This window comes from Podarcis gaigeae (genome assembly GCF_964106915.1).
Source record: "Podarcis gaigeae genome assembly, chromosome: 2".
Taxonomy (NCBI): domain Eukaryota; kingdom Metazoa; phylum Chordata; class Lepidosauria; order Squamata; family Lacertidae; genus Podarcis; species Podarcis gaigeae.
Window position 1 is genome coordinate 72,693,930 of NC_139679.1, and position 15,051 is coordinate 72,708,980.

Consider the following 15,051-nt stretch of genomic DNA (forward strand, 5'->3'; position numbering starts at 1 on the left):
AGCAGCCCACCTGTTGGTTGATAAGAGGTTGGGTCAACCCTGTATAGAGGGTTGCCTTATGGCATACATCAAATCAAGATGAGCCCAACAGGGCCACCACTTGGAAGGGTGCTATGGCCTATTGGGTGTGGACTTCCGGACAGACACCCCTTCCCAGACCCTTTTAACGATGTACTCAATAAACTACAGATACAACCCAGTGCCTTATCCGCCATACAATTTCTTCCCATTCCCTTATAAAAGTGGGAATGTGGGGGGTGGGTGGTTTCTACCCTTTCCCTGAAGAGGAGAACTCATGAGGTCAAGCACTGGGATGGAGGAATGGGTAACCAGACCTTGACCCAGATATCGAGAGTTTCCATCCAGGGCCCTGTCTAAAATGTTTGGAGATGTTTACAGAAACATACTCGCTATAGTGGGTGTACAGATCATGCAAGATTTACAGGAACCAACCTGAAATGCTGTTAGAACTGAGCAAGCAGCATTCTGAGCAGTGAATTTTTAGTCTGGGCACTCCTCAAATATAGAACCAAATGAAAGATAGTAGATACATGCTGGTGTGTGTGACAGTTGTTTCAAGTGGTGTTAATTGTCATTAAGAATCTAGCAGGAGTATTATAAAACCAAGAACTTAACTTAAACCGGCTTTCTTTCAGCTTTTAACTCTCTCTGACCATCCTGCTCTCTCACTATACGTTTTATGCTGAGTCACTTCCGATCCCTTAACTTGTTACTTCCCCCTATGATCGCTGTCCTAACACACTTACTTAGTTCCACATATATTGATACAATGGTGGAAGAGGAAACTTTAGAACTGCAGACCCTCCAGGTATTCCTATTTTCCAGGGACACCACTGATATAGAGAAGCCATCCCAGTTTCTGATTTGATCCCAGAAAGACCCACCTTTCTTTAGGATGTCACGATTTTTCTTGGAAAAATGTTGGAGGGTATGGAGTTAGCTGACCCCCAAGTCGTCTGAAGGCAATACTGTATAAGGAAGGTTTTTTTTTTTTAAAAAAAAAAAAAGTTTAATGCTTTATTATATTTTTATATATGTTGGAAGCTGCCCAGAGTGGCTGGGGCAACCCAGTAAAATGTGTGGGTGATAAATAGTAAAATTGACATAATGGAATGTGAAGTCCCAATTTTCATCAGAGAAATGTTGGAGGGCATGGAACTGGTATGCTGAGATACAGAAAGAAGTCTGCTTTTCTTTCTGACATGCTGCCCCAAGAACTACTTCCCAGAAATCCTTTGTTCCTTCTAGCATTTCTTACATCAGGTTGAGCCAGCAGGGTGTGGCAGCATGAAGGATGGAAAAGTATCATGATAATGAGGGTTTTGAAATCTCAGTGATGTTGTGAGACTGAGTTAAGTAAGCCACTGGTCTCAAAAATGCTTAGAAAAACTGTCATTAGATCCCAAGGATGTGGAATAGCACCTAAAGAACATTGTATTCTATGCACACACACAACACACACATAGACACACACACACACACACACACACACACACATTGTACTAGCATCCCTGACTACAACTTAGCCAAATTAACTAGCCAGACATGTAAGAAGCTTAAACAAGGGGACCTAATGAAACCAACATAAGAGACCAATTGGCTGATTTTTCAAAAAAAGGGCTTTTCAAGGGGTGGCAGAAGGTGGGGGCTATTTTAATAATATTTTAATAAGCTTGTTCTAAGTCTAAAGAAATGGTGCTTGGGCATTCAAGAGGAGTAAAAAAGACAAAAAACAACAACCAAAACACCACCCCACCTTCCCTTTCATCACTGTGCTTTACAACTTTAAGCAGGCTTCCTCCCAACCTGGTTCTAATATGCAGGTGAATGACGTTTTATGTGCTAATACCCACATATATACATTATTTTATTTGTATGCCACCTTTCCACAGTTCAAACCATGCTCAAGGGAGGTTACAACATGAAAATATACGTAACTGAAATGTAATAAAAATAGTCATAAATAACAAATAACACAAAAATACACAAGCAAACTGAACAATTTCCATCTAAATCACAACAAGCTCTAAAATAAAGATACAAAAAACCGAAAGCAGGCCAGGTGGGAAAAGGCCTGCAAGGCAGGGAGCAGGTTTTCCAGGACTCACAGCCAAGATGATGTGAATGTGAGTAAATACATGTGGGGCTGCCCCTTACGGGTTGCCTGTAGATAAACCTCCTTGGTCACTCTCTCCTGTCATATTCATATTACTGTGAATTTTCAACTTTGTCTCCTTGATAATTAAGATCATGAGATTGTTTTAAAAATTGCTTTTCTGGAGGCAAAATGAGAGGCAAAATAACATCCCTTGACCGTTTTGTTCATTTTCATCTTCATCCTGCGCTTAGCCACATAACCATGCGAACAGATCCAGGACCAGAGCAAGTTCAGGGAGTTGTTAACGCTAGGATAAATGATTATGGAAATAAACCGTTAAGAGTCAAATGGCTGCAAAATCTTTTACTAACCCCATTCCTGTGCCCTACCCCACTTAAAAGCCTATATAGTAAAAGAAGACTAAAGTATTTGCAAGATTACATATGAGCCACAGAGGCTGGATTAGAAGGAACAAACTTTACTTAGCAACATGCTGCTACTAAACTATATACAAAATGGAACTCCCCCTCCCTGCTGGTGTCATCCAGAATTGATTCCCTCCATACAGTCATTTGTAAATCACTTTAGTTCCTGCTCTCATTACAAAGACAGTCAGTGGAGATAACCTGGTACGGATGGGGATATTGCATTATAGCCCTTCAGGTTCTAAACTTTTCACAAAGAAGGAATTTCAAGAGAAAGGTGACCAGTAACGTCTTTGCCATGAGAAACAGCCCTAAATTCCAGATCTCATAACTGCTCTCCAGTCTTAGTTTCCTACAGTTTTTGTTTATAATCTGATTTTTAAAATAATCTTACAATTTAGATTGATCCTTCTTAAATCCAGGGTGAATGTGATAAGGTATAGACTGAATATCATAAGGCCTCAACTAACTTCATTTTGAAACCAAACTTATAGGAACAGGAGAAACAAGAAAGCTGGCTTACTGTTCTCTGTCAGCTGCAAACACCACTCACAATCTCCAAACTTTGAAACAGGAAGTTTCTAACAATTGTTCAATGCCCAGTGTTACTCTGGGCTTTTGAGAGTTCTGGTGGGGCATAATATAAATTTCCTAGCAGCAGGGTCAAAGAGGCTTGTCATCTACATCTGTTGCACAAGATCATGCATTGTTCAGGGATGTAAATCTGACTAATTTTTAGTAGCTTCTGTTTGCTTCATACTGGCTGAAGATAGACTATGTTGCTGCGGAGAGCAGGACAATATTCAGAGCTTCATACCTATCCCTCGTCCACTTTCTGACAAAGGCTGTTACAGGAGAGAAATGTGAATACTTTGCTTATAATGTCCTTACAATGTCCCAATAACCTCTGAAACTTTGTCCATGTTATCAGAACCTTACCAGTGTTTCCCTAGTGTATAGTAATTTACTCACACTGTGCTGGCTTTATTTTATTGTTTTGAAGCCAGCATTTGAATTTATCAGGTTCATTTAGAATTTCAGTTTCTGTTTTTAGTCCAAATGTTGTAGTTCCCCACAGTTTTGTAGAAACTAAAGTTCAATCCTGTTTATCGATTTTGAGTGGAATCAGACAAACAGAATGGCTGCTAACAAGCTGATTTCTGATAGTACTATGTTACTGGGAATTGCAGCTGCAGGTAGCTTTGTGCCTTACTGCATTTTGAATTCTGAAATAAGCTCAGTCAAAATCCTTGCATCTTTTCAGAGCTTTCTTTATGAAAGATGTATTTTTTCATTACCAAACGTGTCCCTGTTGTGCAGAATTTTGAAGAATCTCTTCTTCCTGTGATTATGCAGACTGGCAGTTTTACCCAGTTACTGTTTCAAGGGTCAAATGCAGAATGCTGCTAAGTCTATAAATGAATGGGTAACATAGATTGTAGCTCTGAGGGGATTATGGTGTTAAGGGATACTTATATTTGAAGCCAGACTAGAAATAGTATTTGATTTTTCCAGCATATCCTACAGTAAATATTAAATCAACAAAGATTCTTTGAAAGTCATCCTGAATCTGTGAGACTGATTTACATGAGCTTTCTAACTAGGTTAATTGGTATTTAGTGGTGTGAATTTAATATAGGTTAGTTAGTCATTATTTAAGACTCTGTATTGACTCAGTTCTTAGAAACCATTCTTAACGTGTGTCTGCTAGTAAGTTAGTATGTGTTACCAGCTCATATCAATAGAGAGTAGGTGAAATTTAAAATTTCACATACTTGAGGCTAGGCTTCTGCACCCTAAAAGCAAGGATTAATAGTGTCATTCCTGTGGCATCTACTTTATTTGTGGTGCCATGACTGAGTTCACAATATTTTCACACACAAAAACACTCCTGATCTCCACCCCCCAATCTTTCTTTGTTTCAGTATCCTAATTTAAGACCCCACTCCAAGGCGCTTTGTTTTTTCCTATCTTTAAATGATTAGGAGTCAGAAAACGCTGAGTGATCCACTACAGATCACCTGTTTACATTCTTTACAAGTCTAGCCTTAACAACTGTGTGATAAACCAAGTGAACTTTCCCCAATAGCTATGCACAGAACCAGTTAGAGTTTGTTCTGTCATGCAGTTGTTAAAGGCAGTACCAGAAATTAAACTTGAGCAGGCTAACAAGACAGTGACACAGAAAGAGATCCTGTGACGTAATTGATGTAAACTCAGGCAGAGGTCCATTTGGGATTGACACAGCCCACCCCACCGCCCACTGCTTAGGCTTTGCTAAAGAAGGGATAGCCGGAGATTTCATTTCTACGTTGTTCCTCCCCTATCCTATAAGACAGGGGGCACATATAGAATAATAATTAGGAACCCAAAGTGACAAGTTAGTGCAATCATATCCCAGCTGTTTTTTAGAAACCTGGCAGAGGTAATATATATATATATCAATTAATATATTTTTTTAAAACCCAGGGGGTTACTTTCAGCTATCTCTTGTATGTGCTACAAAAGAGCAGAGAATCTGGGAAATAAGTGTAATTAATTTATAAAGGCTTTTGTTGGTTTTTGGAGCCTTTGGCTGATGGAGAAAAGTTAATGTTCCATTTGGTATGTCTTTCACTGAAATATCAGTTTAGTCCCAGAAATATATGTGCCATAATGTTTTTAGTGTTCAGAAATAACCATTTTGCTTTTCACTTCCTTACCTTATTTGTTCCTGAAGTGATAACACTTTATTTTTTAAATAACACATCCGCGTTTTATTTTTAATTTACTTAGGTCGCAAGCTGAAAGTACAGAGAAATTAGCAGCACTTGAAAAGAGCTGGATTTCTGAATTCAGTTGTCTGTGTTATATGCAGCTGGAGGCTTGGCTTCTATTTCAAAAGCTGTTTGTACTCCAGGCACAAACAGGTGGCAGGGGGTTATAAATAATTGGTAGCATAAGCCCAAGTCAATATCACAAAGTCTTTAATGACACATGTTCCTTGAATCTGGCCTTTGTCTGCATGATCCTTCAAATCCTGTTATGAATCTTCTGTAATTAACAGCTTTCAGTAACATGAGAATATTTTGGGCTTTCATGTCTGAGCTGAGGAAGATTGATGCTCACCGTATTTTACCTGATTTATTTAATTTATTTGCTTACTTACAGGGTTGATGAACTGCCATATAACAGACTCATTATGGAGGCTCACAATAACAATATTTAGAAATGTAAGAAACCACAAGAAGTCACACTGCAATGAGACATGGATATAGACATGGATTTAAAAATAGATGTTTCAAGACCAAATGTCTCATACTGTTCTTTGTCCCTGCTTTTCAAAGGGCCAAATTAGTTCAGACAAGATATCATACATGCATTTAGCAACGGTATGAATGGCTTTTCTAAAGTAACCAGCAACTGCAGAGATGGCATAATCTGGAACAAGACCCTGTTGTGGGTGGGTTTAGAGGTTTGGACCCCGCGGTGTTCCTGACCCTTTTTGCCTGCTATTTTCATTGGGAAAGAGCTTCCATGAGTGTAAATCAGAGCTTTCTTTTCAGTGCAAATAGCAAGTATAGTTCCACACTGGAGAGCAAAGGCTTAAAGTCCCTTGCCAGGGTCCTGATAAGATTGCCCCCCACCACATTCCTGCAATTTACTTAAAAAATAAATATGCAGTTGCTGGTGACATCCAGTTTATATGTCATTCAATAGATTATCTAGAACAACATGACATGAGTGTAAGTAATTACATTAAAATTACCAATTTGCATTTTTGGACTTATCCCCATTCTGGAATCCCTCACTGTAAGTGAGAAACAAAAGTTCAGCTATGCATTTGTAACTGACCACCTAAATAGGCCTTCTGGATTTGAAACTGCCAATGCCAGTGGAGCACTACCTGAAAAAGTGAGGGCGGATGCTAAAACCTCACGCTGTATTTTCCTTGAGCTTTTTGACGAGACCAATTTAATTCCCCTCTTCCCTTGGCAGGTGGCAAGGTCTTTGAGTTCCCTTGGGAGCCATCTCCAGGACTGATTGTATGTCAATTCTATTTGTAGCATGATGTTTCCTTACAAGCACATCTTAGCACATCTTCCTGCTCTCCCCTATACTTTACATCTCCGAACTACTGCGTAGTTTTGTTTTCAGAGAGGCACTATACCAAAACAGTTTCAGAAGCGGCACCTAAAGCAATAGTGCTCACAGGATCATTGTCAAAATATTTAGAAAAAATATTTCTAAACTGCCCACTCATATAAAATATTAATGTGGCTATGACAATATATGCAGATACAAGGAAACACGAGATACCTTTAGAATGGTACAAAATAATAAATGACTCACACATCTTGAGAAAATTTAAACAACTTAATTTTGGATTGAGGACTTCAGCAGGACTCCACTCTAATTAAATATATTATGGTCTAATGTAAATAGTTAGATCTTTTTAGATGTAATTAAGAACCCGTTATTGTACACAAAAGTACACGTTTTTGAAAATGTGCTTACACCCCCTGCTGAAAGCTTCCCTTCTAATCAGTCAGTCCACAATTCTCTCTCCCTTGCATCTGTCAGTGTTTGCATTTGCAGTCCCCTCTGCATGCTACTCTCATGAAGTCAACTTACTACCCTTTATCCTTACTCCCAGATCACTATCACTCTTGCACGTGCATACAAATCCCCTGCTCTATCAAATTAGGTAAATAGCTGGCATTTCATCAGCTGAAAGCAGCTCAGCATGCAGTGCAGGTATAAAGCAGCCATAGAAGTCCCACTGAGCAAGCTGAAAGCAAAGCCAGCCTAGGCTACATTTCCTTCCTTCACCCCATGGTTTGCTACTAAATGCCAGTGTTCATTCATAGGTTTTGATAAATACGCTACTACATATAGCCAGTGGTGAGGGAATTTTGCCAATGGCACTTTCTTCATTTATTCCATACATCAGGAGGTTGGTTATTCAAGGGAGCTGTAACTCTTCCTGTATCACACCAATACTACTGCTGGGCTGGCAATAAAATGCATCCATCTTTGGTATGAATTATTGTGGAACTTAATCCAGTTATATTTTCCCCCTCTGCTAAGCTAAAGGTATTTGCTTGTGAAGGAAGGCAGTGTTGGCAGGAGTTGAACATTATTTCAAGTTGGACTCAAATGGGTCTGGACTCAACTCAAAACGGGATGAGGCTCTTTGAATGGAGGGGGAGAGCTTGCATCCAGAGCCTCCCAGTATTGAGTATACAATGGTACCTCTGGTTACGTAATTAATTCGTTCCAGAGGTCCGTTCTTAACCTGAAACTGTTCTTATCCTGAAGACCACTTTATGAAGAATGCAAAACTGCAGGTGACTCAGAGATTGTTAGTAAGTTTGTGCTCATGAAGAAGTCTTACAAAGAGAATGAAAAAATACAATATTATATACCATTAAAATTAGACATGTAAGGAATAGGTAGCACAAAAGATTCAAAACATGAGCGAGCTTTAGGAATATGTATTTCAAGAACTATTGTTGAATGTAAGAGCTTAGGGTCATTCACAAAAAGGGAAAGTCTGCATACCTGAAACAGAAGAAATACTTTGTCACAATTCATTAATGGAACACAGTGCCAAATGAAGCTGCTGAGTCACAATTGAGAGAGTTGTAGAAAGATTTGGAAGAAACTAGCTCCAAAGCCCATTTAATACTATCAAATTCTATAGCATAAGAAAGCTATATTTTCCTGACAGAAGTTAGGTATATTGTTTTACCATATACTAATGTCTTTGGAATATTAGAAGAAATGAAGAACTGGAGTTAGCTACATTTTTAGAAATGGGAATAAAAGGAAGATTGTCTAAATATAATCAAATGTTGCAGAATGAAAACAAACCCATAATGGGAAATGGGAAGACGATTTCAGAGTAATGGTAAAATTGTCTAATTTCTCTACATGTACACGACAACAGCAATATTTGAATAGGTTGTTCTTTAAGTGCACAGGGGAAAATATACCCCATCCCCTACCTGATGCAAGTTTCTAAAAAATATGTCTTACTTACCTTGTCAATTATACCCTAAAGAGTATTGGAGGAAAGTTATTAAGATCATTTATAACAAGACATAATATTTCTTGTGACCCACTGGTTGTTATTTTTTATTGTTTGTTTGTTGTTGTTGTTTAGTCATTTAGTCGTGTCCGACTCTTCGTGACCCCATGGACCAGAGAACGCCAGGCACCTCTGTCCTCCACTGCCTCCCGCAGTTTGGTCAAACTCATGCTGGTAACCTCGAAAACACTATCCAACCATCTCGTCCTCTGTCGCCCCCTTCTCCTCGTGCCCTCCATCTTTCCCAACATCAGGGTCTTCTCCAGGGAGTCTTCTCTTCTCATGAGAAGTACTGGAGCCTCAGCTTCAGGATCTGTCCTTCCAGTGAGCACTCAGGGTTGATTTCCTTCAGTATGGAGAGGTTTCATCTTCTTGCAGTCCATGGGACTCTCAAGAGTCTCCTCCAGCACCATAATTCAAAAGCATCAATTCTTCGGCGATCAGCCTTCTTTATGGTCCAGCTCTCGCTTCCATACATCACTACTGGGAAAATCATAGCTTTAACTATACGAACCTTTGTTGGCAAGGTGATGTCTCTACTTCTCAAGATGCTGTCTAGGCCTGTCATTGCCCTTCTCCCAAGAAGCAGGCGTCTTTTAATTTCGTGGCTGCTGTCACCATCTGCAGTGATCACTGAGCCCAAGAAAGTAAAATCTCTCACTACCTCCATTTCTTCCCCTTCTATTTGCCAGGAGGTGATGGGACCAGTGGCCATGATCTTTGGTTTTTTTGATGTTGAGCTTCAGACCATATTTTTATTGTTTAGACCCTGCTAACCAGTACCAGAGGAATAGTGGCAAACAGAGGGATAGACAGAATCCTTCAATTTTTTTATTCAGCCTGATGATTGCCTGTTCCTGACCTCTATTATAAGATATTTAGCCTTTTCAAGTTAGAGTCACGATGAGTTAATATTAAATTTATTGAGTTCAGCAAGATTATTAGTTGAAAATCAGGAAAAGTCCCCCTCTCCTTCATTAGAAGACAGATTTCATGAAATTTGGTAGATAGCTTTAATGGCTAAATGTCCACTGTAGCAATTTGCAGAAAGGTAAACAAAATTATGATGCAATTTTATTAAAATGGAAATGTTATCTGTATTTCCCTGGAGCCCTGAGGGAACTGAATTAGAATACCTAAATATGTGTGCTCTGTATTCTGCTGTTTATGAGTATGCATAAATTAGTATTTTTAAACAGCTGAGCACATTATTCAACATTTGGGTAGTGTGGTGGTTCTTTGTTCCTCATCAAGGTGCTCCATGTATTGAATAACTGTAATTAACATTCATGCCCAGACCACTGAATTTATAAGTGAAAGCATCTAAAATAATCACTGTTCTTTCCTGTGGAGTTCTGCATTATCAAAATAGGAGATCCCCTTCCTAGTACAAGGAAGCAGCCTTATGTGGAATTAGACCACTGCTTCTTCTAGTTCAGTAGGGGTGGCTAACTGGTATGAAGGCCTAATCCAGCCCCAAAGCAAATTTTTCTGGTCTGCCATGATATCACTGATTTTAATGGTGGAAACAAAAAAGGAGGGGAAAATTGTGGGCACAGCACTGGGGTAGACAGAGCCCAGCACTCTGATGGGGTTGCAAACCACCCTTCCCCAGTCATCACAAACATGGATTCTGCCACTAACTCCTCCCTACTGACATGACATTAATATTTCCCCCAGAAATTGAAATTATGGGAGGGGAGATATTTGAGAGTTAAGCAGGTGATTAATCTTGCCCTGGGTGACCATAGATTTGAGGTGTGGCAGCATAGTAAAAACTGGCAAATATTTATTATATTATATTTCACTTATGTTTTAATTACCATCACATCACAAAAACTAAAATTAGCTTACATTATTCTAGGTTTCTTGTAATTTTGCACAATTCTGTTGCTGAACTTGAATCCAACTTGTTCATCTTAAGCTGCATCTTGTTCTTATATTGGAATACTGATTACGGTAGTTAATTCACATAATCAAGCAGAAGGTAAATTCTGGCAAGACTGATACTATGGTTCTTTGGCTCTGACTATGATTTCACAGCATGCATGCGCCCATCAAGAGTCTTCAGTTGCAGGGTTATCTGAGGATGTAATATGTATAGGCCTAGCCCTTTCTTGAAGATGAGCTTAGTATTTGACATAACTCATCAGAGTTGTCAGTCCGTGACATTAATCATCACTGTAATCTCTTAACAAAATTACATTGTAGTTGAAGTGTGTATTAATGTTTTAATTTCAGTTCAAACATCCAACCAATAATTAAATTGAAATTTTTTTTCAACTAGGAAATGAAAACAAACCTGTGACTAGTAATCACTGGGATGTTTTCTGTGTGTGTGTTGAATTATTTGGTTAGTGCAGTGAATATATATTGCTTTATTTGTTCTGTATTTCTGTATGTTCTGTATTCTGTATTTCTTAATCAACAGTATGTACTAGAGCAGATACAGAAACCTGAAATATTTTGTGGTCAGATGCTATAATTACTCAAAATAATATAATCACCAAATGGCACCATCAGTGTTTGATGGTTTGAACCTATGAAGGAGCAGGCAGATGTAGTGCTGTAGAGGCTGTTTGCTTCTCGGGAGTCTTTTGAATGGAGTCGGTTGTCTCTACAAAGTGCTTGTAAAATCCATTTAGAAATGCTGCAGAGGCATCATGTGCAGCAGGAACTGCAGAAGCAAGACAGTTACTGTGATTGCCTGAAGCAGATCAGAATGTGATGGAGAAAGTGGGACAGTGCAGCAGAGGAAGGCGTTTCATTTGTCATTATGGGTTTCCAGATTCCCTGGTATGTCCAATTCCCTACACTGCATTGATAAGTGTTCTATTGGTTCTTGGTAAAGCTCTCTTGATCCATCTGAGGAGCAATGTGTTAGCACCCCCCACCCCCACCCCTTGCCTCACCCAGGTAGAAAGTGAATAGTGCACTTAGCAGCTGCTGCCTGCTTGTTTCTACCTGTGGTACCCTTGCAGGGCAGTTTGGCTCTGCAAGATAATTTGTCTTCCTAGAGGGGCCAGCAAGTTCCTGATGGCAGATGCCCATGTCTGACTTTACTAGCTGCCCCACTGGGGTTTAAAAGGAGCATTGCCTTGGGCAGCAGGCCTGGCAACACGCAAAAAGGGAAGACACCCTTTTAGTGTTGTTGCTGTGGGAACCACTAGGGCAGGTATGCCCAAAGTCTGCTTCGGGGGCCTGATCCAGCCCGCTGGTTGGTTTAATCCGCCCCCTGTGGCAGTTTATTTCCTGGGGTAAAATCCTAAAAAAATGCCCAACAACTCTGGGGTAAAATGATAAGAAAAGTTCAACAACTTCAGTCCTAAAAAAAGGTCAACAGCTTTGTTTGGCTCTTTGGTTGGCCCCCACGGCCCTTCACTTCATCAAATCTGGCCCTCTTTGAAAAAGGTTTGGACACCACTGCAGGCAAGGATGCTGCCCCCTGGTAGTTTGACTTGTTGATTGGGTTGCTTTCTAGGTGAGAGAAAGGAACAACTGTGAGGGGCTGCATATGCCTAGCCCATCCTCTTAATCAGATTGGACTACTGTGGTGCCCTCTTTTTGGGGCTTCCCTTGGGATTAGTCTGAAAGCTGTAGCTGATGCATAATGCTGTGGCCAGGTTGTTGAGTGCAACACCTGCATGTGCACATATTACATCTGTTCTGAGGAAACTGCACTGACTGCCGATCTGCTATGGGCCATGCTCACAGTCTTGTTGTTAATATATAAAGCCATGAACAACTCGTGGTGAATTTATGAGAAAGACAGCCTGCCCCTGTATAGACTTGTGGAAATTCTACTCATGGTACTATACTGTATAGAATATCATAGGGCAGCAACCCAAAAATGGGCATTTTCCACTATTGCCTCTATACTATGAAATACTCTTCTGTCTGCCATACAAGAAGCGGCAAATGTGAGTTGCATCAAATGTCTTGTAGAGACAGACTTTTTTGCCCAGGTTTTCCCTGACCCATAGATTAGAACCTAATTTTCACTTGTTTGAATTCCTGTTTTTAATCTGCTTTAGTACTATCATTTTACTGCCTTTATGCTGTACTTTGGTTTCAGTGATAATGTTGTTTTCATGGTGTATACCACTTAGAGGTTTTTAAATATTAAGCAGATTATAAATGCTTTTAACTAAATAAATAAATTGCTTGTGATAGTGATCAGTTGATAGTAAGCCATGACACAATAAAACACTTAAAGATCCCAATCATTTTGAATAATAGAGATTCATTAATAAGTATCTTAGGTATGCTGTAGTACTCTGCTTATATCTAAAGTAGCCACTGTTGATGTAAAATGCTGCATCTCAAGTCACCTAAGGCTGGGAGTACATGTCCAATCACATTAGAAATAAGAAATGTATTTGGAAAAAAAGTGCCTTGGGGCATATCAGGACATTCTTGACAAAATGTGCATTGTTAGCACTGTGGTAAGGTAAGGCTCAAGAACTGAAAGAATGTAGTCATTTTCTTGCAGTGAAATGCCTAAGGGAATCTCAAAGAAAACACTCTGAGTTGAACATGAATCCTTTACATCCCATAATACCTGACCCATCCTCAGGACACATAGGTTACGGACTATCTTTTAAGCAGCATCCATTACTTCTAAAAGGAAGAGTTTTTAAGGCAGTCATAATAGTGTTTTTCTCAATAAACAAGGTGCTATCATGACAGGGAGAGACAAAAGCAAGGGCCTTTGCCTCAGTATAAGAAGGTAAGATGCTTATTATTTGGGGGTGCCTGTTGTTATGATCTTCAAGTGCCCTGATGTTTTCTGCAGAACTTGTGTTGAAGTTACTTCCTTTAAGGTGGGTGACGGGAGACTCAGATCTTCTCAGTTACATGTATGAAACATTTGGTGGTTAAGATGTGTAAGAGAATGTTGATTATTCTGTATCCTTTAACTTACAGGAAAGCTGTTAAAATAAAGAAGACTTTTCAAGAGGCTAGTTAACTTAGCCTGGCCTCTTATGGATTTTTCTTGCCAATGTCAAGAAAACTGACCTCATTCTGATTATAATTCTGTGTTTCATGCTAACGTCCAAAGCTTCATCTGTTTTCTGTTTCTGTTACCACTTTGCAAGACGCCTCTTAGGAAAGACCATGTTGACCTTATGCACTGTCAATTTACTCTCTCCTCCTTGTTAAACTAATCTACCCCTCGTCCCCTCTTTGCACAGTAGCCCTGCTGTTTCTTTTGTAAGTATTTCAAGCTTTCACTTCTTGCTCCCACACAGTCCAATATCTTACACTTCTGCAAGATGCTTAGCAAGATCCAGTATAAGTTTACATCCATTTTCACGTACACTGCCCTTATTCTATGTCCTCTCTCCCTCTTCCCTCACCTTGCCCCATCTCTGGGTCTAGAAAATTTTATATTCCACGTCCTATACCTACCTTCCTTCCTTCCTTCCTTCCTTCCTTCCTTCCTTCCTTCCTTCCTTCCTTCCTCACATTTCAAACCCAGCCTTCATCGTCAATTATCTCAGACTGGGGTACAATAAAACTCAGTTTAAAAGAGCCACAAATAAATTTCAGTAACAAAATAACAGTGAAAGCTGATAATGTACATAAATACATCTGACAGTCTCAAAACCACAAAGTGACTTCACACTAAGCAACTAATATCCTGTGAATTTCGAAGAAAATTAAAACTTCTAAAGTTGGTGCCAACCATATATCTCGGGAAGGGTATAGCACAACTGGAGTACCACAACAGCCTCTGCATCTTTGCCATCTCCTACATCTTGAATTCACTTTTCTCCCTCTCTTTGTCCACCCACTTCATCACCTAATGGTAACCGTTACACCACCAATTTCCTTAAACCTTGCATTGACTCTCTGTCGCTCCTCATGAAGGACAAGTTTCTATAGGCCATACTTTAAAAGCTTCCCACTCCCATCCACTGCCTCTTTGTACCATCTCTTTCTTATCTCATAATACCGCTTTTTGCTTCCTCTCTCAGGATCCTCATATTCCGTCACACTTGCTTTATGTCTTCCTTCTACTCTGACCTTACTTTCTGTGATGTGCTTCTAGTGCCTGCTGGAACAACATCTCTGTTCATCAAGCCTACATCCCTTGACCTTAAATCATTTCCAAAGACCCACTTCTTCAAAAGTGGCTCGCTTGAATCACCCCTAACCTTCCACTACCAACCAATTCCCGTCAACCTACCCTGTCATCACTATTAAGCAATCTTGAATTCTCACTCCAACTCGTCTCTTTCAAATGTAGATTTTGTACATCCCTTGGTCAGAGATTCTGCCACTTTTCTGTGCATCATTTGCCAACTGTATGGGTTCCAAACTATGCTTAGTGGCAGCAGCAGGGATAGTAGATAATCTTTGTTCATGTGTGACAATTTACTTCACTGTTTCTAAGCATGCCCTAATAGTTTAACTGGCAGTTGTGTGCC

At 39.7% G+C, this 15,051-nt stretch overlaps 1 protein-coding gene and 1 long non-coding RNA gene across 6 annotated transcripts in view; one reads left to right on the plus strand and one right to left on the minus strand.

The window, feature by feature from the left end:
- The window catches only part of BSN (bassoon presynaptic cytomatrix protein), a 209,197-nt gene that overhangs the window by 69,541 nt on the left and 124,605 nt on the right, over positions 1-15,051 (plus strand). The gene's annotated exons all lie outside the window — the stretch shown is intronic.
- Positions 1-15,051, minus strand: part of LOC310838878 — a 36,503-nt gene that overhangs the window by 1,836 nt on the left and 19,616 nt on the right. The window contains exon 3 of one of the 2 annotated variants that reach the window (XR_014561200.1): positions 8,012-8,088. The exons of the other annotated variant lie outside the window; for it this stretch is intronic. This is a non-coding gene — a long non-coding RNA (uncharacterized lncRNA). Of the gene's footprint in view, positions 1-8,011; positions 8,089-15,051 lie in introns of those variants that run through there. 2 annotated transcript variants of the gene reach the window in all.